A 23,917-nucleotide genomic window follows, 5' to 3' on the forward strand; every position below is an offset into this window, starting at 1 on the left:
TCAAACACATAACTTTGAATCAAAGCGCACTAACCGCAGAGCGGTTAAAGTCGCTGAACACTGTTAGTTCCGTCCGGAGTTTGCGTCCCGGCAAAGGCTGGCTGTATGAGCGTTTTCGTATTTTTTCCCATGTGTAACGTGGATACGAGCCAAGTTTCCTTGAAATGTTCTCCATGGGGCATCCCTACCTTTCCGAGCGATGCCTGATGGCAAAGCACGTAATGAAATATTTAAAAAAGAATCAAAGGCCAGCGCAAAACATAGGAAACATAAAGAGGGTGACTTGAGATGCGACTACACCGGACCTCAACAAACTGGGTGAAAGAGGCGTTCTTTGAGAAAGGTTTCTTTAATCTTTTCGGGTGCATTAGGACCCAGCGCCCGCGTTTACTTTTTGATAAAACATAATGCATATTTCCAAAATTCAGCATTTAGCTGTTTTAAAATATAATCAATTTATAAATATAAAACAATAGTAATGATGGAGATGATAAATAATAATAATAATAAATTGTAAGTACAGAAACTTTTTGTGTCAGGTACGCAATTTATAAGAAATTCGTTTTATAAATTACAGTAATAATCAAAATATTCATGAAAACATTAATTAGATGAAATATAAACTAAATGTATTGTTATGAAGGGTGTTTATTGCCATTAAATAGCTTAGTTCATAAAAGAATTGGAGCTGGGTTAAATGTAAAAGGTAAATGAAATGCTTATTTTTTACCGAATGCAACACCCAATTGTTCGGGAAGTTGCATGGAAAATAAAGGAACAATTTTATGTACGAAGAGTAGAAACATCTGTCAACGCGTGCGAATGATGTATGGTTGCAATATAATGCATCGTCACGAATGTTAAAATTTTGGGAAGACTCCGCTGAATAAGCTTCTTAACCAAAATTGCAGATAAGTTATTTTTTCCTACTTTCTTCGTCTTAATAATAGAGATATATTAAATATCTTAATATTAAAAAAAATTCATTTATCAGCTTTTAACTAATTTAATTTTTTATTTCAATAGCTCAATTCTAACTTTTCTAATGAAATTTTACTTAAGTTTCATAGCATATTTTACTTTATTGAATACTTCCCTTTTTTTTAATCTTTAGTTTTTTTTAATTGTTTAGATTAATCCCAAGATAACTTTCGCTACAAAAACACGGAATTCCAAAGGTGAAGTAGAATCCAGTTTGATGAATGCTAAGAATACTGCGTAAAGGATGTACTCGTATATCTAAAATGAAAGTAGAAGTTTCGGACTTACAGGAATGATATGCCGAGGTTTAAGAAAGTGCTGTCAATACACGTATTAAAATTTTACATTCTCGTTCTAGAATGTTAAATGGTTACTCTAGTTATATGTTATAAGTTTATCTTAATGGGATTAAGTTGCTAATACTTAATTCTTTTACTAATTTCTTCAGGATTATTCCTTATTTAACTTAATGTCATGATAAATATATATATAAAGGATGACATTAAGTAAATGTCTTCTGTATTAAAAATACAGTTATTTTAACTATTTAAAAATCTGGAAATAAAAGTTATTTACCTTTTCTTTGATAAATAAATCGCGTTCAATATCTCAGTAGCTGATGGACCATTTACTGTATTTTGTGCAATCGGGCGTATTTTAATCTGTGAAACTTTAAACTCAAAATTAAACTTATTTACACTTTACTAAAGTAAGATAATATTAACCGTATGTAAATCAAAGGAAGATACAAACTATTAGAAAAGTTTAATTTTATGTTTTCAAAGGAAACGCAGAAAACGTATGCACTCCAAGAAATCCTCAATTAATTAATTTTATTTTACATTATTTTTTGTCAGTGAAAGAAACAAAATCAAACATGTTATATTTAATTACTCATTGAAAAAAGCTTAACAATATAATACATTTCAGTGACCGGGAAGGGCGATTAAAATATTAATGTATAATGTAATGGACTATATTAGAAACGTATTTTCCTTTTATAATGTAACAAATAAAATACATTTTACCACTTTATTGACAAAAAATAAAAATATGGAATCTCTTTTAATAGGAAGAAATACTCAGCGCAAATTTTATCTTGGGGGGTACTCAACATTAATTTTAATTGAAAGATTACAATAAACAAGATATCAATCTTGAACAGGTCAAATAAACAAGATAATATTCTAGATTAAAGCCCAAAAAGAAAGCGATTCTCACGATTACCGTTCCTTACTAAAAATATGATTCGGTGAAACCCTGTGAAATAGCATAGCAGGTGAAAATTAATATTTTATAGATGTTAGTGTAGTTGAAGTTATAAATCCAAAATCAAAACGAAGAGTAAATTTCACACTATATAAAATACTTGTAATTACAATAGCCTTATAGAGAACATAAAAGAACTAAAACGCAAAAAAGATTTTTTTTTCACGTTAACATCTGTTTCTATCAAACTTAATTATATTTTATCTGAAAAATCCGTCGAACGAATGATATGGAAATAAGATTGAGCAGAATCTTGTTCGTATTTCCGTTATTTATAAAAATCTCTGATATTTTACTTGCCGAAGAACGATCAAATGAATCAAGGTATTTAATATTTCTTTGGAAACACAAGCTTTTATCTTGCTTCCAATTAAAATATTTAATTGTTACGAAAAAACAAATCTTAAAAAATTAAAGTAAAATGACATATGCTTACGATAAAAATGTTTTAAAGTAATACCTATAATATATATAAGAAGTTTATTTGGAATTAAAATATCTCCATACTATCAAGTTTTAGTAGTGTTCGTGTGAGTATTACAAGCAGCTTTAAAAAATAAGATCGCTTTGCTTTGTTTATTTCATGGCTGAATCAAACAGTCCAATCAATCAGTCCGCTCCAACTGGAAGTTGTAAGGTAATTAATATATGATTTATCTTTTTAGAATTAAGTTTCTCTTTACTACTTGTTACATGTGACAACAAGACAAGTGGTAGATAAAACTTTCTTATGACAACCGTGTAGAATGGCTCGCTATGTTGTTGTAATTTTCGCATTAAATAAAAATGAAGAATAAACAGTCCATCTCTCATGCATTTATTTCTGTGTACCAGCCATGTGAAACCATGTTAAGTAAGCATCAAAGAATTCACGTTTTTTTACACCAGTATACCACAGGGTTACCTAGCTTATGAAATGTACACCTTTGTTTAGAAGTTTCGATTATCATTTAACACACGGTAGAAATTATGAAAACATTCAAACAATTCATCGAATGAGCGGCAAATTACTCATTTTCTATAAATAACCATAATATTTCCTATTTCAGTCGCGACCTCTTTTATCACTGAGATTTTTTCGCTACCACCCAGGACTTCATAATAATTGCGAAAATTTTGTGGGACAATCCAGACAATCGAAGGACTAAGACTACTAAACACGAATTCCAGGTTCAACGAATGAGCTATCTGTATGCTTAATGCTTTCTAAAGCCTGATAAAAACACAAACAATTTTCTTTTATCTCCTCTTCAGTATAATACCAAAAAAAGTGCTGATTGTAATTACTATTGGGCAAATTAAGATTCACATTTTAGAAACTTACAATGATAAAAGCATTTAAAAAATTTTTAATTTATATTTAAAATACCGTTACATAAAATTGATATTTAAAATGTTACACGTCCTTTGAATAAATCACTATAAATTAATAATACCGCATGCTGGAAACTTGAAGTCGTGTTACTAAATTCGAACAGCAACTGTATTCCTAAGGAAAACCTGTATTCACACTTCATTTCTATTTATACCTAAAAAATAGAAGTAAATCTATCTAACTCTTATGATGCGCCAAAAATTCGTCGACAAAATTTAGGTCAGAACCGTTTACAACAATGGAAGCAACGGGCATTGGATATTTCTATGTTGCTTATCTTCCGTTCTTATAGTTCATTGAGTAAAATATCTATCTACCCTTGATTGGAAACCTATAGGAAAAGAAACTCCAAAGAAGTGCAGCACGATAAGAGAAAGGTGAATCCTTATGAGGCTTCAATATAAGTATACTAAGTTTGATTGCATAATATTATTTTTTACGAGAATTATTTTGATTTAAATTCTGTGCTTAAAGGGGGACGGAGTAGTTGGAATTGCGGGAGAAAAAAAAAAGCAGATCGATATTTCTTTATGTAATTCCGCTTCCCAGGCTAGACAGCATGCCGTGTGTCCATGCGCCTTTGTGTTCTTTTACCAAGCTAAATCTATTAAGTTTGAGGAATTAAACTTTTCGGCGAGGGTTACTCTGCCTAATTGGATGGAAACTATTGGAAGCTAATAAAGTCGCTGTAAAGGAAGAGTCAAGTTTTCTTTCCGAAGTCGCGAAGCCTCTTAGGATTTTTACGAGAAATTTCAAAGAAGAAACTGAATTGTATGTGCCTATACTATTAAACTGACAGATTAAGTTAGTGTCACATTATTTTTAGAGAGCAATATAGTTCACATTAAGAATGAAACGAAAAAAATGTTATTGAATTAAATGTTTCTAATTTACTAAATTTTAATCCAGCACAAATTTTTAAACTTACATGAAATTTAGCTTTAGATAAATATTTATTTAATGTACATATAATTAAACCTTTTCGTTCGGAAGCGCAAAACAGAAATACCCTCTATCAATTGCAATAAAATAATAGTACTGCAAATTTCCTCTATCAAATGGATCATTTTTAAACTCGAACAACAAAAATCAGAATTATATTTTCAAAATTTTCAAGGCTAATTTCAATGGTTAGATTACCGAACTACCGAAACTAATCCTGGAATATTTGCAAATGTAACACTGATTTTTGTTGTTTGATTTCTAAAATAATCGTTGTTCGGAAGTTGTTTTAACCTAAATTATCAAATGGATGTGTTCTAAATTAAATATAATTTAAATTGCATTAATAATATTAAGTATTAAATATAAGGATTTAAATTTTCAAGAAATGCGCTTTAAGGCTTCCAAATCGCTCCCCTTTTCTAGTAGTTATCATTTAAAAGATAAATTAAACGTTGTATCACGACTATTTTTTAAATAGGGTACTTTCTTTTTGAGTGGAAACTAAATTAAAGAACTTTCGTTTCGCGCAATCTCAGCATTTCTAAAACGCATAAAATAAATACTTGGCAGCTAACATAACATAGTTTTTCCATTTAATATTTGGAAAGATTTCACTATGGATGTTGGCAACTCCAAATTTCTGTGCAGTGTTCCTGCATTATTATAAGCATTGTATAGCTTTTTTGGTATAATTCATATCTAAATTATGCTTATAAATTTACGAGGCACAGCGATTATTTTCTAAATGCATTTTGTACAAACTAGAATGTTGAAATTACCTATTCACATTAATTTCTCACGAAAACAACAATTTGTGCAACGTAAAAGCATCACAGTAACTGGTTATATTATAGAATTAATCTGATTTCTTTTAAGCGTTTATAAAAAGACCGATACTGTTACTAAAATGTTCTGACAATTTAATTGCACTTGAACCTAATTTAAATTTTCTTTATAACTGTTCCAAGTACGAAGTCGGATACGTTACAAACAATGCGATATCGCATTACACGTAATGCCCATGTTTATGTATAATGACCGTGAACTGAGTAACAAAATATTTGTTATTATTTCACTGTGGCCCGTCATATAGTTTCATAGTTTCCGAGCCTTTTTCACATTTTGTCATAATATGTTTTTTATTTATAAAAATAAATAAACATTTCAAATTAAAGTTTAATGGGTTGAGTCGATTTATATTAATTCCCTATTTTTATAAGAATAACCGCATGACCATTTGCAGCTTCAATATTTGTCTCTAACATAGCTATGCAACGTAAAATTATGATTATATGAACATCCTGCATCTGCCAATCCGTGCTCGCATGTTTTAAAGTTAAATATTCAAATTTTATTTACTTACATCTAAATGTAGATGCTAAAGATTTGACCAAGAAAAAAAATGCTCCCCTTCACAAAATAAGAATAATGACAATCTGCAGGGCATAATATCTATAAACAAGAGATCTTCGATTGTTAACTAGTGCAGTGATTTCCAAATGCTTCGATTAAAGGCACATTTATCACTCGTGTTGGATATTTAATTAAAATTAATCTATTTACAATCACTCAATTCTATATCTGCACTTAGTGTTTCGTAAAGACAAGATAATACGAAGTTGGCAGATCAAATTTGCAAGTCATCTGATGACAGATAAATAAGCCACTTCATTTCTGTGACTTGGTTTTTATAATGAAATAGTTCACATATCAGAGTATTCACTAAAGAAAATTCTATAGTGTCACTGTATATTAGTCTGTCACTATATATTAGAAATCGAAATAAAATTCTATAATGAGCAAAAAATTCCATTTTGCACCAACTGGGAAACGCTAAACCAGTGGCGCTCAACCTTTTTATCTTGATGCGAGACAAGTTAAAATTTAGAGCATTTTTTTCGAACCAAAATTACATATTGCAATTTTAATATTTCAGTTATGAATATATATAATCTACAAATAAAATAAAATTTGTCATGTAAGATGTTAAAACAACATAATTATGTGCTCTTTATACTACTATATTTAAAAATCCAATAAAATACAAATTAAAGACAGGAAAGGCTTATTTTAATGTGAAACCTGACACTGCATGTCTTTCTCAAGTGTACTGTACTCTGGTACATACTACGTTGTTATGTCTAAATTTATACAGTCATTCAGATGTTCCTTTGTTATCCTGGAACCGAACATTTTTTATTTCAACATATTCGTTTTTGAAAAACTACTTACGTAAAGCTCCACTGCGATACTTTGGAAATATTAGCATCAACAAATGGATTTGAAATAAATGAAGCAATGGGCTGAATTTTAGGAAAAGCAGAAAACCTAATTTCGAAATTATTTTTGAGCTCGACAATATTTTCAGAATATTTAATTGTTTCAATTTTATAATAGTTCCTGATGTAGTGCTCTAAATTTATAAGGTGGTAAAAGGTACATTTCTTTATTTGAGATATCTACATATTTAAATTTGAGTTAAATGCATTTACTTCCTGTTAACTCAATAACAGCCTTTTCTTTGCTCTGAGGTTTAAGATTTATTTTATTCAGTTTTGTTGTTATGTCTGTAAGAAAGGCTAAATCAGATAAAAAGATGTGATTATTAAGTTCTTTATATGCCTCGTTTCTTGATTCTGAAAACTGTTTTATCTCTGGAAGAAGCTCTAAAAATCGTTGCACAAATTTTCCATTACTAAGCCATCTAACTTCAAAACGTAACAATAAAGTTCCCCACTCCTCAACAAGTTCATCAGTCAGTACTTTGAACAATCTGCTCTGAAGTCATCTGGTGCGAATAGAATTTACAGTTTTTAGAACAACTTCTATTACGTGTTCATAATGTAAAACTTTGCACATAATGCCTACTTATGTCAGTGGACAAGCAATACAATGGTAGTTAAAGAAGTTAGCATCATTCTCATATAATGAGATGAAACCATTCATGGCAGATGCGCCATTTGTTGTTACGAACACAAGTTTTAGAAAAGGGACATTAATTTCGGTTATATGGTTTTTTATAGTTTGGTATATGTTCAATCTGAGAGTATTGCCTTTTAAGGGTAAAACTGACAGTATATATTCCGTCACTGAGCAGTTGTTAAAGATCATTCTTATAAAAACAATTACTTGAGTTTCATTGCAGATATTTGTTGATTCATCACACAATTATCTCCAGAAAACGCATATTATAGTCTCTTACTTGTCCTCTGACATAATTTCTGTTCTACGAGTGACGGAAATTCTGGATAACCGGACATCTTGGATAGATGACATAATTTCATGCTTATTTTTAGCTTCTTGAAATAAAACATGGCTTCCTTAATTTATTACCATCCTCAAAAAGTTTTTGTGAATTGCAAGTATATGCGCAACCTTAAAAGATGCTATCGTGGCAAATTTCATTTTATTTGAGGACATGGTGAACACTGATTGTTGGGTAACAAATGTACTTTTCAATTATTTCACGTAACATTTTTCTTAGATTGCTATTATAAAAATATTCAAACTCATAACCTCAACTCTTCTCATTACTGTATTTGCAGAAAGCTGTACATATTTAATAGCGGACATTATCGCAATTTTATTTTTGAAACTATCATAATTTAATGAACTGTCGTAAAATGTTGTTCTGTGTTGTTGTTTTTTCCTAATAGAAACTGCTGAACTCTAAATCAAATAAATACATTTGTTTTTAAAATTACTGAAAAATTATTTCATCATTAAAATTATAACTGCAGGTACGTTTTTTTCTTTTTTCTGTTTCATATGATGGCATCATTAGGTAACTGTAAAATAATTAATATCTCTTAAAACTAATGATTAACATACATAGAATAAGAGAATATTTTTACACTTGTATGAAACCATCAAATCAGTTACTTCAGTGTCAACTTAAAAAATTTATTCTCGGTTTGGTGGCGTGTGTTTCACGTAGGCTGGGGCAAGCGACTGACAGTGCCGTTGTGAAATAATTAGATGTTGTGTGTACTCATAAATATCAACGAATGAAAACGCAGCATTCAGTTCAGTGTGAAGCAACCCACGGTGACGTCAATGATGACTCGTGGATTACTGAGAGCTATGTTGCCGCGCAACGTTTGTAAATACCTTACAAATGCTAAATGTCACACATTGTCATGTGTGTAAAATAGACCGTCAGCTGCGCCTCAGAGTGTGTGTTGTAACTGAAATCGACTTTTCATTTCTTTTCTGGCACGGACAGGACGAATCATATTAAAATGAACAATATGAACCACATCGACGGGACGTTGCGAATCACGTTAATAGTTCTCGCGACCCACATGTGAGTCGTGAGCTATAGATTGGGTTTCCCAGAGTTCAATATAATATATCTGAAAAGGATGCGTCTACAATCCACGCATCGTAACTTTTATCTAAAAGTTTTCTTTTAAGTCCTGTAAAACTTTGAAATTTCCGTTAATTCTTTAACATATACTTTGTATTATGTGAACATAAAAAATATATTTTTTCTGCTACTTCTTAATTAAAAATGCGAAATTTTTATTTTAGATAAAACAGAATTTTTACATTATTAAAAATAAAAAGTTTTTGAACTCCAAATTCCTCCGCAGCGCAAATATACAATTTTGGGTCAATTTTCAAATCAAAAAGCTATAATCTGAAAATTCATATTTCAAATATATTTTAACTTTTTTTAGTTACAATTAATTAAATATCAACTATTAATATAAATCACTTTAATATTGAATAAAAAATATTATGACTATAATTTTGAAATGGTTACTCGAAAAGTACGTAGCATTACTATTATTCCATTAACACTTCAGAAATAAGAACAACAAACAGAGGTAGTCTTACGTTTATTCGAAATAAAAATTTAAAAGGTTGCCAAATCTCCCAAACAAGAAAAAAAATAAACGTTTACTTAATATGAAAAGTGTTTAATTACAGCAAAATATGAAATTTACATTTAAGCAGAAACAAATCATTATTTGGCAATATTAATCAATCAACTAGCAGACACAGTGCATTATAAACGTCTTGAGAGTCATTTGCACGATGATTATACACCAAGGCGAGAGCTGCTAGAAACGTCGAGTATTTACTAGTAATATATTATCTATGCCCAGAACTATCAACACAGTTGCATAATGAGTTTTGAGAATTTTCAAGAAAGTTCACAGTACGAACCATTTGTAAAATCTGGAAGGCATTTCTTCGTTAGATGGCGTATTGAATAGTTTAACACTCACGGTTTCTGAATGTTCCACTGGTGATCAGGCACATCGAAAACTCCAACAAACGCTTCTTCTTTAATGACAGAATTTAATGAGGGTGAAAAATCTCTCCCTTTTTTTTTCCAAGATTTCATTCTTTTTCAAAGTTCTCGATTAACGCTACAGATATTATTGGATTTTAAGTGAAAACCCTGGACGGGATTCGAACCCCGGATCATCCAAATGCCAGCTGAACGTGCCAACAACTTACTTCATAAAAGCACACATCAGCAAATGAGATAACACCTTACAAATATGAAGGATTTCTTTTTTGGCCGGAGGAGGGCCTAATCTCAATCTAATACAATCAGCACAATTCCATGAATTTTATCGCGAGATGGAATTCTCTGTCTGTGGTTGACATGAGTCTTGAGCACTGATACATAAGAGTATCATTTTACACAGATATCACAGATATATATATATATATATTTTAATTTCAGGATTCGAAAGATTTGAATGACGAAGACAGCTTGAAATCTGAACGGAGTTTAAAATCTCGATTTTTTTTTTCGATTCGCGAGGTTCGAATAACAAGCATTCTAATCCTTAATAACAAATATTTTTAACTTTTCACAACTGCTTTGTTCATTATACTCGGACTTTACATACACAGAAATTCAGATGAATAAATTTAAATAAATCGTGGGAAAAAACTGAAAACAAAAGCATGGAGAACAGAAAACAGATTAATAACAGCGAATTTTAAACAATGGACCTTTGGAAATGAAATGAAATTTTCATAATTTAGCGCAAACTATGCATTCATCACTTCCAAAGAATTTTCGATTCAAATCCAGTTTAATTTATTTCCGTAATTATTTTTGATAAATAAATAAAATTCAAAAGTACGTTATTCGAAATGCATTCAAGAAAATGAAAGAAGTGGTAGAAACGTGTTACATAAAAGCACAGAATCGCCTATCTCCGGAACCGTTTGAAGACAAAAATGTACAAAGAAATGTATTATGCACGAAGTGATTTCTTCCCTTTATGGAGATGAAGAACAATTTGTCTTACTGTAGCCAATGGTATTACTTTATTCTTTCGGTAGACGAACACCATAAGAACCGAGGTTTCTATAGCTTCTAGAATATAATAGTACAGGTTGTTAGAAATGGAATTTTGCCGCAAAAATGTTACAATAAAATCAAATAACAAAGTTATTTTTCAAATCTTACTGTAAGAAAAATATAAGTTACAAAAATATTTTATCAGGTTTAACTGAAATTGATATAATTTTCAGAATTCATTAATTTTTAATGATATTAGTGAAAGGAATTTTATTAAAAATAGAGTAATTAAAGTAGAATAGGCTTGAGTGAAATAAATGAATACTTTTATTCTAGGTTTTAAAAATCTTTAGATTGTGATGAGATTTTATGATTTGATGAATTATATGAAATTATATGAAAATATGATTTCATTCTCGAAGTTCTAGGTTGTCTAAAAACGCAGTAGCGACGGAGATCACTAGATTAATTGTAAGCTGTTGTTTTCAACAGTCTGAACTCTTAAATGACTGCATTTATACCCGAATGGCAGTGGTGTATATACAATACTAATAACATAAAATAACTGCAATTCATCTACTCGGTACGGTGATTAGCGCTGCCGGTTAGCATAGAATTGGTTCAGACTCAAACCCTGTAGAAGACATGGATGGACGTTTATAATGCACTGTGTCTTTATGACGTGGAAGCACGTAAAATGCTTCGAACCGAAAGATCCCTTGAAAGGATGGTTGTAATGGAAGAGGGACAGGAGACGCTTAGATCTATCTCTCGGGTGCTCTCCGTCAAAACTGGAATGGATTTGAGTGAAACAGGGGGCACTTATTAAGTATTCAGAACCTTGATAAACAGCATGCACGTTCTTCTTTTTGGCTGTAATGTTGACCTGTTCAAGATCCTCTCATATCAAAAGGATAAAAAATAGCACAATAGTTCATGAACCCTTCAGAATTTCATATTATTGTATGGAATGCTTTTTGTTACGTATTTATTTATATCTACACAGAGAACATTAAATCACTAAACGAAATGTTTTGTCCAAACAAAAAACATAAACCAAAAAAGTTTCCGATTCAATTATATGAAATTTAAAATTAATGCTGCAGTGTCAGCAGCGTATAGTTGTAGTATTAATATACAAATGAACCTGGCTAATTTTTTTGTTTCACAAGAACAACCTCTGATCCCAGCAACTAGCTTGGAATGTTGTCTTTGAAACACGTTTTCAGTACCAGCATTGTTCTCGGACTTGGTTACTCAGCTGCACATTGATAGGAGTCCATTTCCTTCGTATTTATGAGGGACTGTTGTAACATTTACGAAGAAACGCAGGAATCGACATTACTTCTGACATATCTGCATCTTCGAAGAAAACTTAACCATCATAGAATCCATTATATACTAAAACAGATAAATTAAAGACTGGGCAATCGTGACCGCCAAATAACCACGAAAATATGAATTATGTTCTAAATGAATTAAACGGTCATATAATACCAAATATAAATTAATATTTTGAAATGCTTCCGTTAAACGCTTTTTCTGTGATTTAGTCTAAATAAATAGGGCAGCTATTAGTTAAAATTGCGCTTGAAATTTGTTTTAACAATATGATGCGTTGAGTCTACTGTAATAATGAATGGTATGAGTGAAACCTATAACTTGAAGGTTTAGAGAAGAGCATTGTATGAGGAAGGAAGAGCATTGTATATTTCACATTTACAGTCTGAATAAATATACCTTAAGCATGTCTCAGCCTGCAAGATAAGCAAATCCATATCTCAAAAATAATGTGAAGATTGTGTAAAACTTTTAAAAACACAGGTACTTTTTACAATATGAAAAACTTCCTGAGCGCTCATTACTTAAAAATGTTAACATATAATTTAATTCAGAAAATTAAATTTTTATAAAGGCGAAGAACTATTGCTTTTTGCTGGGGATTTGCAGAGTGTTGAAGTAACTAACTGTGTCTTCCCATTCACTGTACGTAATGTTGTGAAGTTCGAGTCGAGGCGAAAAGTGAAATTCAAACGGAAGATGTCGGACACACTGTCGAGATGACTTCAGATGTTTTCATTCCCGTCAACCGTCAGTCAGCACAGAGTTTTGAAGTGTGTCGCTCGTGTCGAAAGCAGTTTTATAGGAACTACAATTTTGAAGTGAATATGTCAGTTTCGAAGGATAATTTACGGCCGTGGTTTCTTTAGGAGTTTAAAATGGGCAGCACTGCTGCAGAATCTGTTGGAAAATATGTTCTGCGTTTGGAAAGCCATCAGCGGGTGAGCGCACAGCGCAAAAGCCGTTCAGTGAATTTGCTTTCAGGACAGATTCGGGAGATGACAGCATCCAAGACAAGCCTCGAATTGAGAATTCATACACAATCGATAAAGCCCTCCTGAAAGAAGATATCAATGCAATCTATATCAAACGTGCAAGGAACCTGCACAATGGTTTGGAATTTCGATGTAAACCACTTCATTGCATCTGCACATACTTCGGAAGACCTGGAAGCTCAGTAAAAGGGTTCTTCACGTTTCAACTCAGGAAACCAAACTGCAGCGGCTCACCATTTCCTGTTCATTGCTATCACGTCACAAGAAAGCCCCATTCTTGAAGCAAATATTGGCATGTGACAAGAAACGGGTCTTATACTATAAGGTTTTTCTCCCGCCTTCTTAGCATGCCTTCGTGGTGTAATGGCTCGCACACTCGGAGTGTATTCGAGAGGTCTGTGGTTCGAGTCCCAGCGAGGGCATTGCTCATTTTTCATGTCTTCTGCTTCTAAATAACCTAATGTCTCTACAATACAATAACCACAAAAGAAAACATTATGGGTGTCCCTGGGCTCTGTGGTATTTGCCCGCGAACAAAACATTCATCAACCACCTCATACCGTGAAAGTGACCAAGGAGGTGATCATCATAATTGGTTGAGAAATTTTACCTCATCTAAATTATTCTCCTAACATTGTATTGTTTTTATATTCATCTGACTATTAACTGGCTGTGACCATGATATATATTTGCGTGCGCAACAGTTCCGATTAGAAGATGATGTCACGAAGGCCACAGGAACAATATTTTGGTTCTAGCGACAAAAATGTTTACAAATGAGGTATTAAGATTGTAACTCGTTGGTGAAATATTATTGAAGCTAAAGGAGATTATTGTGCTGAATAAAATGAATTTGCACGAAATTACTAGGTCGTTATTTTTCACTAAAAACTAAATAACCTACAACATGTTTTCATAGAATGAGATTAATACGCCTCAAGAAGCAGAAGCAATTGACGTTCTTATGTTCTATAACATTCAAGAAATTCAACAAAAGAAATGCTGTGTATCTCAACATCAGTAAATCCAAAATTACCTAGCCTTGATTTCTTGCTAGGGCAGAAACTTCATCGCGGTCCGAATTTTCGGATTTAATTCACGAATTTTAAGGGATTTTCTGAGACATCATGATTACCAAATATTTTCAGGAATGTTAAATAAATCTACGGATTTCAGATTTTTTTTCTATCATTTATCTTAAATTGCTGTTATGCGTGTTAAATTGTTTTTATATTTAAATATAACTATATGTTATAACTATATGTTATATATGTAACTATATGTTATATAAATATAACTATAGTTAAATATAACTATATTTAAATATAACTATTTAAATATAACTATATGATTCTTTTGACAGGTATTCGGAAAAATGTATATTCTTTCAAAATTAAGACTTCAAGACAAAACTTACTAAATAATAAATTACTGTTTTCTGGGTTCTCGGCATACCATAAAAAGCCGTTTCGGAAGTACATTAAATGCCCTTCGTTGCCTATCAATGCCAACAAACAATTTCGTGTCGAAATATCTTTTTCTAAATAACGAACAATTTAACAAAGAAGATATGTGTATATACACTATAATGTATATGAAGACACCGTACAATTAAATAGTAGTCTTGATTTAAAAAATGGACGTTGAATACAATTGCAGAATTTTGTTGATTTATAAATATCAAATTCAATCTAAAAAGTATATAATATAATGTTTAGTTATACACTGGCTATTTGTGTTATAGCTTTCTCCTTGGTAAGCATCTCTCTCCCTGAATAGTTAACAATGAAAGCTGAATTGTTCGTGATTGCTAAAGTATATCCTAGACCACGATCGTTTCGCAAATGTTCACTACGGTATCCGGACATCATCCCGACAGACGGAATCCCGACAAGCCAAAATCCCGACAGGGTCGAAATCCCGACAAACCAAAATCCCGACAGGCGTCGAAATCCCGACAAGCCAAAATCCCGACAGGGTCGAAATCCCGATTGTCCAATATCCCGACAGGGTCAAAATACCGACACGGGCGAAATCCCAATAAGGCCTAATGACCCCTTAACATACTTCCACAGCTGCAACTAGTATATGCTTTGATGACTAGCAAATCTGAAGAAAATTACAAAAGATTATTCCAAGATTTAATTGATTTCGCTGAAGAAAATAATATTGAACTGAGGCCATCTAGAATCATTAGTGATCTAGAAAAGGCCGCTATAAATGCTCCGCGCACTCAAAATGCTGTCGAGGATTGGCACAGAAGATGGGACACCTTAATTGACGGGCCCATGTTGGCGTTTATAACATCATAGAAGCATTTCAAAAAGAACAGGAGCATCTGGAATACAAGTTGAATGCATTCTTCGCGGAGAACAACAACGAAAACATAGAAAGGTAGATGATGACAGAGAAAGGAGAATTATGACTGTTGTGGACGATCGTGATAATCGACCTGTGATGGAATATATTCGTGCTATCGCTCACAATGTGTCTGTAAATATGTCGTTTGCATGTGTAAGTGATGTTTTCTTTTCCTTAATAAAAAGAACTTTATAAATCTTCATTTCAAATTTTAACGGTCATTTCAATTTGTTAAAAATTATTTTAAGTATTGACATAATTTTTATGATTTTTTGATTTAAACTTTTAATTAGTAATATGTAATAGTTAGTTAAAAATTGTATTTTATTAAGCTAAATTGAGTGTTTGTATTTAGATATTAACTTGTCGGGATTTCGATTCTGTCGGGATTCTGACCCTGTCGGGATTCTGGCTTGTCGGGATTTTGACCCTGTCGGGATTTCGACCGTGTCGGGACTTTGGGTTGTCGGGATTTCGGCTGTCGGGATTATGACCCAGACCCGTTCACTACTTTTCCCTCAATGCCCCGCGAATTTTGCCTTTTTTATTCGATAACGTTACTATCCTAGGCATGGGTAAAGAGATACAAGATTTTACCGCGGTTGAGTCTCGTATTCCTTAATATATAACACTTAATATATTGTCCATATTGAAATATAGAATTTATCTGCTGAGCATTATAGAATATATAATAATACAATAACACATTTCTGCGTTTTTGCGTTTGTTCAAGGTCTGTGCTGCCACATACTTTCTGTTTTCAACTAAACTAAAATACAAAAATTTGAATCATTCTGTCGTGGATTACTTTCCCCATGCAAAGCCTCACTTTTCTTCTCCATGCATACATTTTTAACAATAAGTTCATTTTTAATTTTGAAGGAATACTGTCAAATTGCTATTGATTTTACAATTCATGAATCAGTTATAATTCAGTTCTAATTTTTAATGGGGAAAACGTAACATACCGCGTTTCAGTATAACATACTTCATGTTCAATAAATATGAGTTGGCTTATAAATTAAAATTTAAATGTAAGAAATTTAATGCATTTAAATCAGGATTAACTCAAAAATTTTCGTAACTTTGCTTCTTTAGCAACGCTTATTTTTAAAACGAAAAATTCCAAACTGCTGTCACCGAACCGAAAGTTATTTATATAATAGGTAATCGATGGAAGCAGTAGTCGCGTTGTATAGGAAACCGATAAGAGCGTTAAGTATTTCACACATACGTACATGAGTATGTAAAAAAACCGTATTTGTATAGTTCATTTATGTAATTAATTTATTCGACTCGCCTTCCCGTTGTAGGGAAATGGTATCATACAGTCATTAGTGTTGGTAAGCTTTTGTTGATTTCCTATTTCGGAAATACCTTCCGTGTAATTTTCAACTTACGACGTAACTAGAATTTTTTAATTTCACATCAGTTAATCCTAACATTGGAAATTAAGACATAGAATAAACACGTAACGACATTTAATGGCGGAATAACATTTGGAAAGAGGACAAAATAGCATTTTGCAGATCTTCTACGACACGGTATCCTAATTTGAAAATATGTTAATATGGTCAACAGTTTTAAATCCGAAGCTTCCTCCGAAAGTTAAATCACTGTACTAAATTCAAAGCTATTTGAGGCGCAGATATATATATGCATAGAAAAAAAGTAAAAAGGAAAAACTGCAATCTAACGTTTAATTACATTTCAGCTTAACATATGAAAGTTGACCGAAACTTGTGTTGACGGAAACTCATAAAATAAAAAGTAAGAGTTGTGGAGCCATTTAGGATTTTTCTAAAGTCAGGAAACGTGAAGAAATCCGCAGTGACTTCGCCGGCATTTGAACTCCGGACCTCCCAAATACGCGTCGAGCGTACTTCCAGTTACTCACAAAGATATGTGGAAAGGAGGGAGAAAATGCCTTACACAATCGATAAAAAATGTTGTCTTTTTGCTAAAAAAATGTCGTATTTAAGTTCTATTATAAAGCGGGAAATCTAACAAATATTTGGCTTCACTTGTTGTCATCTTCCAAAACTAATTCTTTACTATTAAATAAAATTTCAACTTAAAATGTTTCTTCCCAATTTTTACAGCTTTGCGCAAATATGTTACCCTGTATTTTTCTTTGGAACTTAAAGGTTATCGGCACATTGCAATAAATAAAAAAAGGGAACCAGAGAAATATTAAAATATTCTGTAACATTTAATGATTTGAATACAATTAGGAAAAAAAGTAAATACTATAAGAGATTTTCAGACAGGTGTTATTGCAAAAGGTTTAGCACTATTTCATTTATAATACAGATTACAGTGAACACAATTTAAACGAGATTTAAACTTTTGCAGTCTTTGTACATACCGCATGCTTTTAAAAATTATTTTAATTACATTGAAGGTAATAATATTTTGCCAAATTGTAGCAAGTAGCAGAAAGTGCTTTCTTTTAAATGATTCTTATTGTTCGGCTAAAAAGTATAATTTTTCAGATTTTTAAAATAAATTCTGTAGGCTAAGAATCGTAGAAACAGCTTTCTATTTTATCAAGAAGAGAAATGTTTTCTCTTAACGTAGTGAAAATAATAACACTAAATTTCAGAGTAAAATTGTAGAGGTTTATTTTAATTTTCTACTAGTTATTTTTATTTAAGAACAAGCTTTTCCTTTACCTTCTTGTTTTCCACCTACGATTCCCTATCAGAATGATTTTTCAGGATTGAATTTTATGCAATCCTGAAAAATTACCTAGAAAGCAGGATTTAAGCTGAAGTCTCAATCACTTCACGGGGAAGAGCTTGGACGAGCGTTAGGAGAGCGTGTTCTGTCGTCTGGCTACATTGTTGCTAAAAGTCTAATTTCACCACGATTCGGCCGTATTGTTACCTGCTTGCTAGTGTTCGCCGGTGATTTTTAATAAGGGTAAACTGTTAATTATTATTGCGCAGCTTCAGCTGGTTTTAGTTTAGATAATATTAGATTAGTTTCTTATTTTCTATTTTAAACTATTTAATTATTTTAAGCCCAAGTGAAGGCTTACTGTAGGGTCGCATTTTGAGTTGGAATAAAAGGTAATTTTAATCATTCTTTTGACTTGTCATACGAGAACTCTACGAGAATTCGTTACATATTTTTTAAGTATTCTAGCTTTCAAGGACTACTAATTTTGTAAGAATATTACAAAATAAAAATTTCATTATTCCTTCTTCAAGTTCTTTTTCAATGTTGAAAAATTTATCTTTAGTTAAATGTTTTAGCGTTTCTTTTATCGGATGAGAAAACACTTTTTATAGTGTAAAACGTAGCTAGCGCAAGTCTTTATTTTGGCAAGGACTCAAGAACTTTATAATGGAAGACAGATGGGACGTCAATAAGAAGTTCAAAAGAATGTTTAATTTTTAGTACCTTTATGATGCAGTCGCGTTATGCTTAAATTATTGCATGGATTCTGTTTATGTGAGTATCGTTTGCTTCATTTTATTGTTGCAAACAGCGTAAATTCCTTTTGTTTTTTTTTTCCTTTAGTTTTGAACTTTATGTGTGGCAACAAGATAATTGATTGAGAGAATTGTGTTTGTGACAGCTATGTAGAATGGCTCGCTTATTTTGTATCAATCATTTCGCATCGCTGACAAGTGTAATAAAATAAAAGTGTAGGAATTACAGTCCATTTGTTGATTGATTATTGTTTGTGAAACATATTAAGTTTAAGAACATTTGTTGTTGGTCAAAAGTCTAGCCGGAGAGCTAGTGAAGATAGTGACTGTTCTAAGTGTATTCTAACAATACAAATGTGCATATGGTTGGTGAAAATTATCCACTTTGTGAGGTAAGTGGATTTTGAACAAAAATTCGTTTAATTTGTTGTTAAATTTTAAGAACAATGTTGTAATACAGCATAGAATTCGATTTCATTTTAATAATAGTGTTAAGTGATTTAAGAACAATTTCTGTTTTTGAATTGATCAATTATGAGTGAACTTATAACTTTTAAAACAAAAAGAGCGGTCTTACGCAGGAGTGTTACTAATTATGTAAAGAAAATTGAAACTATTTTAACTGCAGATGAAATTAATTTAATAGAACTAGAGGAATGTGTTGAATTATTGACACAAAAAGAAACTGAGTTAAGGAAGCTTGATTCTGAAATCGAAAGTTTAATTACAGATACTAAAGAATTAGAAAACGAAATAGATAATGTTCAGGAGTACACAGATAAAATTTATTTGTGGAAATTTAAAGGTGAAAAAATATTAAAAAATCAAAATAATAAAAATAATTCTAATAGTGTAATTTCAGAACAGGTTCTTGACAATATTAAATTACCGAAGTTAACATTACCGACTTTTCGTGGTAATATTACAGAATGGATAGCTTTTAAAGATCTTTTCAGTGCTTGTGTAAGAAATAATACAAACTTATCTAATGCTCAAAAATTGCAGTATTTGAAGGCTTCGTTGAAAGGTGAAGCATATCGCATTATTCAAACCATTCAAATTTCGGATTGTAATTTTGAAATAGCATGGAATCTGTTAGACGAAAGGTATTCAAATAAGAGAGAACAAATTTTTGCATATATTAAACGTTTTTTTAAGTTTACCAACTATTCAAAATGAATCAGCATTTGCTATTTTAAATTTAGTTGACAATATTAATGAAGTAATTCGTTCTTTAGAAGTATTGAAACCATTGATAATTTTGGTGACACTTTAACGACTTATTTAATTTTGCAAAAATTAGACCCTTCCACAAAATTATGGTGGGAACGTCAGTTAAAATCTAATGAAATTCCAAAACTTACGACTTTAATTGAATTCCTAAAAAACTATGCAAGAACACTTCAAAATAGCAAATCAACAAGTAATAAGGTACCTAAATCTGTGTTTCAAAATAAGAATAATGTTCTGGTTGCTACTTTGGGTTGTGGTTATTGTAAAGAAGATCATAGTTTAGCCAAATGTTCGAAATTTCTAAATTTATCGGTTCAGCAAAGGATAGAATTTGTAAAATCTAATCGTTACTGTTTTAATTGTTTATCTAATATGCACTTGCTCAAAAAATGCAAGAGTTTAAATACATGTCAACATTGCTTTAAGAAGCATCACAGTATTTTGCACATTGTAAATAATTCAAAGAATAAAACTCAGTTAAACAGTATATCTTCGCCTACGCAATCTATCATTAAAAGAGATGAATTAATGAGTCCTAAGGACGTTTCAGCCACAGTTTGTGCCTCTCATTATGATTCGAATGCAAAAGGTAATCAAACCAGTCACATTTTATTGTGTACTGCTTTAATAAAAGTTCAAAATTCTAAGCAACAATTTGTGAAGTGTAGATGTTTATGTGACACTGGATCTCAGAGATCATTTATTTCAAGGGATTGTGTGAAGAAATTAGGATTACGAGTGAAAGATAATTCCATTTCTGTATCATGTCTAGGAGAATTTAATACTATAAGTAATGGGGAAGTCGATTTAGTATTCACTTCTCATTTTAAAAGTGATATTCGTGTATCAACATCAGCGTTTGTACTGGACAAGGTGACAGATAAAATTCCCTATGTATCTTTGCCATCAATCATCTTCGATGACTTCAGTGATTTACAATTAGCTGATCCATTATTTTACAAGTCACAACCAGTTGACATTTTATTTGGAGTAAATGTATTTCTGCATTTAATGACGGGAGAAATTGTCAAACGTGGTCCTGATCTACCATTTGCTCTAAATTCGAGGTTGGGATGGATAATTTCGGGTACTACAAATTTTGAATCTACAAATTTTGAGCCAGTATATGTAAATCATTTGAATACAAACACAGATGAGTTAGTAAATTCTTTCTGGGAGTTAGAAAAGTTTCCAAATGTACAACCTTTAACAAATGAAGAAAAACTTTGTGAAGAACATTTTAAAAACTCGCATTTTAGAGACACATCAGGTCGTTATTCAGTTGCATTACCATTCAAACATAATAGAGATATTCTAGGTGACTCCCGTGAAGTGGCGTACAGAAGATTTCAATACTTGGAGAAGAGGCTGTTATCTATGAAAGAAATTTACAACCAGTATATTCAGTTTATGAAAGAGTACTTTTCACTAGAACACGTAGAATTAGTGCCAGAAACAGATTATGAATTAGAGAATAAGCACTATTATATCCCACATCACTTCGTGTTGAAGGACTCTAGCTTAACAACAAAATTGAGAGTTGTTTTCGATGCGAGCGCTAAAACAACCACAGGTGTTTCTTTAAATGATACACTAATGATAGGCCCAAAAATACAAGATGACTTAATTTGTATTTTACTAAGATTTAGACTTCATAACATTGCAATAACCGCTGATATTAAAATGATGTACAGACAGATAAAGGTTCATGAAAAAGATAGAGATTTTCAGAGAATATTATGGAGAGATAGCACGTATAAACAAATACAAATTTGTCGTTTGAAAACAGTTACATATGGAACTGCAGCTGCTCCATATCTTGCAACCAAAGTTTTGAGTCAGTTAGCGATTGATGAAGGATTGAACTTTCCAAAGGCAAAGAATATAGTTTTAAGAGATTTTTATGTTGATGATATGTTAACTGGTGTAAAAGATAGTTCGGAAGGTATTGCATTGATAGACGAATTGCAACATCTGCTAAAAAGTGGTGGCTTTGAGCTTCACAAATGGTCGACAAGTGAACCGTCGTTGTTAAAAACCTCTGGCTTAACAAACACAGATAGTGACAATATTCATCGTGTAATAGAAGACAAACCATTGAAAGTTCTGGGATTGGAATGGCATCCGGACAATGAAGAATTCAAATGTAATGTCGGTGTAATAGAGTATCAAAGTGTTCCGACTAAAAGAATTATTTTGTCATTCGTAGCAAAACTATTCGATCCATTGGGGTGGATAGCTCCGTTTGTAATTCTCTCTAAAATGATCCTTCAGCAATTGTGGAAATTACAGTTATCATGGGATGATCCTGTAACAGAAGAGATTGATCGAAATTGGAGAAATCTATGTAGAGAAGTTAAACTTTTGAATTCTATAAATATACCTAGGAAAATTCTGCTACCTGATTATTTTCGATGTGAATTTCACGGATTTTGTGATGCGTCTGAAAGAGGTTATGCAGCAGTTATTTATATCAAAACTTACAATAACTCTGACATTAATGTTAAACTCGTAACAGCTAAAACTCGTGTAGCACCATTAAAATCTATTACGATTCCAAGACTGGAATTATGTGCAGCAGTGTTATTGGCACGCTTGATTCAGTCTGTAAAAGCTGCATTAGTTATAAATTTTGATTTGGTGCAAGCTTGGAGTGATTCACAAATCGTGTTGTCATGGCTAAGGTCAGATCCTAAAAAATGGCAAGTATTCGTATCCAATAGAGTTTCTGAAATACAATCCATCTTACCACCTGAAAACTGGAGTTATGTTGATGGAAAGGAAAATCCAGCTGATTGTGCTTCACGTGGGTTATTTCCTGCAGAACTATTATCTCATCAATTGTGGTGGAATGGTCCTTCTTGGTTAAAGTGCAGTGAGATTGCCTTGTCTAAAAATATTCTTATAGATGAAGAGGCATTACCAGATGCACGTAAAACAGTCTCATTTGTAGTTTCTGAACCTGTACAGGAACTTGCTATTATATCAAATATATCTTCATTTCAAAAGTTACAACGCATATTTGCTTGGATATTAAGATTCATATCGAATTCTAAAGTAGCATATCTAGAAAGAAATACGTCTTTTTTATCTAGTAATGAAATTCGAGCTGCAACTTTCTGTATTGTCCGAATAATACAGCGATTTCACTTTTTAAAGAAATTCAATGTTTGGAGTTGGGAAAGGACTTACCTACTAACAGCAACCTCCTTAGCTTGTGTCCAATTTTAGATGACAACAAAGTGTTACGTGTAGGAGGAAGATTGAAAAATGCGCAACTATCAGAAAATGAAAAACATCCAATCTTATTACCTTCAAAACACAATCTGACAGAAATCATAATTAGACACTTTCATGTCAAATATCTGCATGCAGCACCGGAACTTCTTCTATCTTTAATTAGACAGCAATTTTGGATCATAGCTGCTAGATCTGCTATCCGAAAAGTAGTAAAATCTTGTATCACGTGTTGCAAACTTAGAGCTAAAACTGCAAGTCAAATAATGGCTGATCTACCGGAATCTAGAGTAACACAATCGCGACCATTTCATCGAACTGGAATAGATTTTTCTGGACCGTTCATGATTAAACATCATGCAGGACGTGGACAAAAATCATTTAAATATTACGTATGCTTATTTGTGTGTTTTGTAATCAAGGCAGTACATCTTGAAGTGGTAGAAGATTTGTCAACAAAGGCATT

The 23,917-nt window shown here is 31.9% G+C and overlaps 1 protein-coding gene across 17 annotated transcripts in view; it reads right to left on the reverse strand.

The window, feature by feature from the left end:
- LOC118204330 (uncharacterized) overlaps positions 1-23,917 on the reverse strand; it is a 1,054,928-nt gene that overhangs the window by 536,403 nt on the left and 494,608 nt on the right. The gene's annotated exons all lie outside the window — the stretch shown is intronic.

This window comes from Stegodyphus dumicola, chromosome 4 (genome assembly GCF_044657685.1).
Source record: "Stegodyphus dumicola isolate Sdum_Otavi_A_Nest chromosome 4, ASM4465768v1".
Taxonomy (NCBI): domain Eukaryota; kingdom Metazoa; phylum Arthropoda; class Arachnida; order Araneae; family Eresidae; genus Stegodyphus; species Stegodyphus dumicola.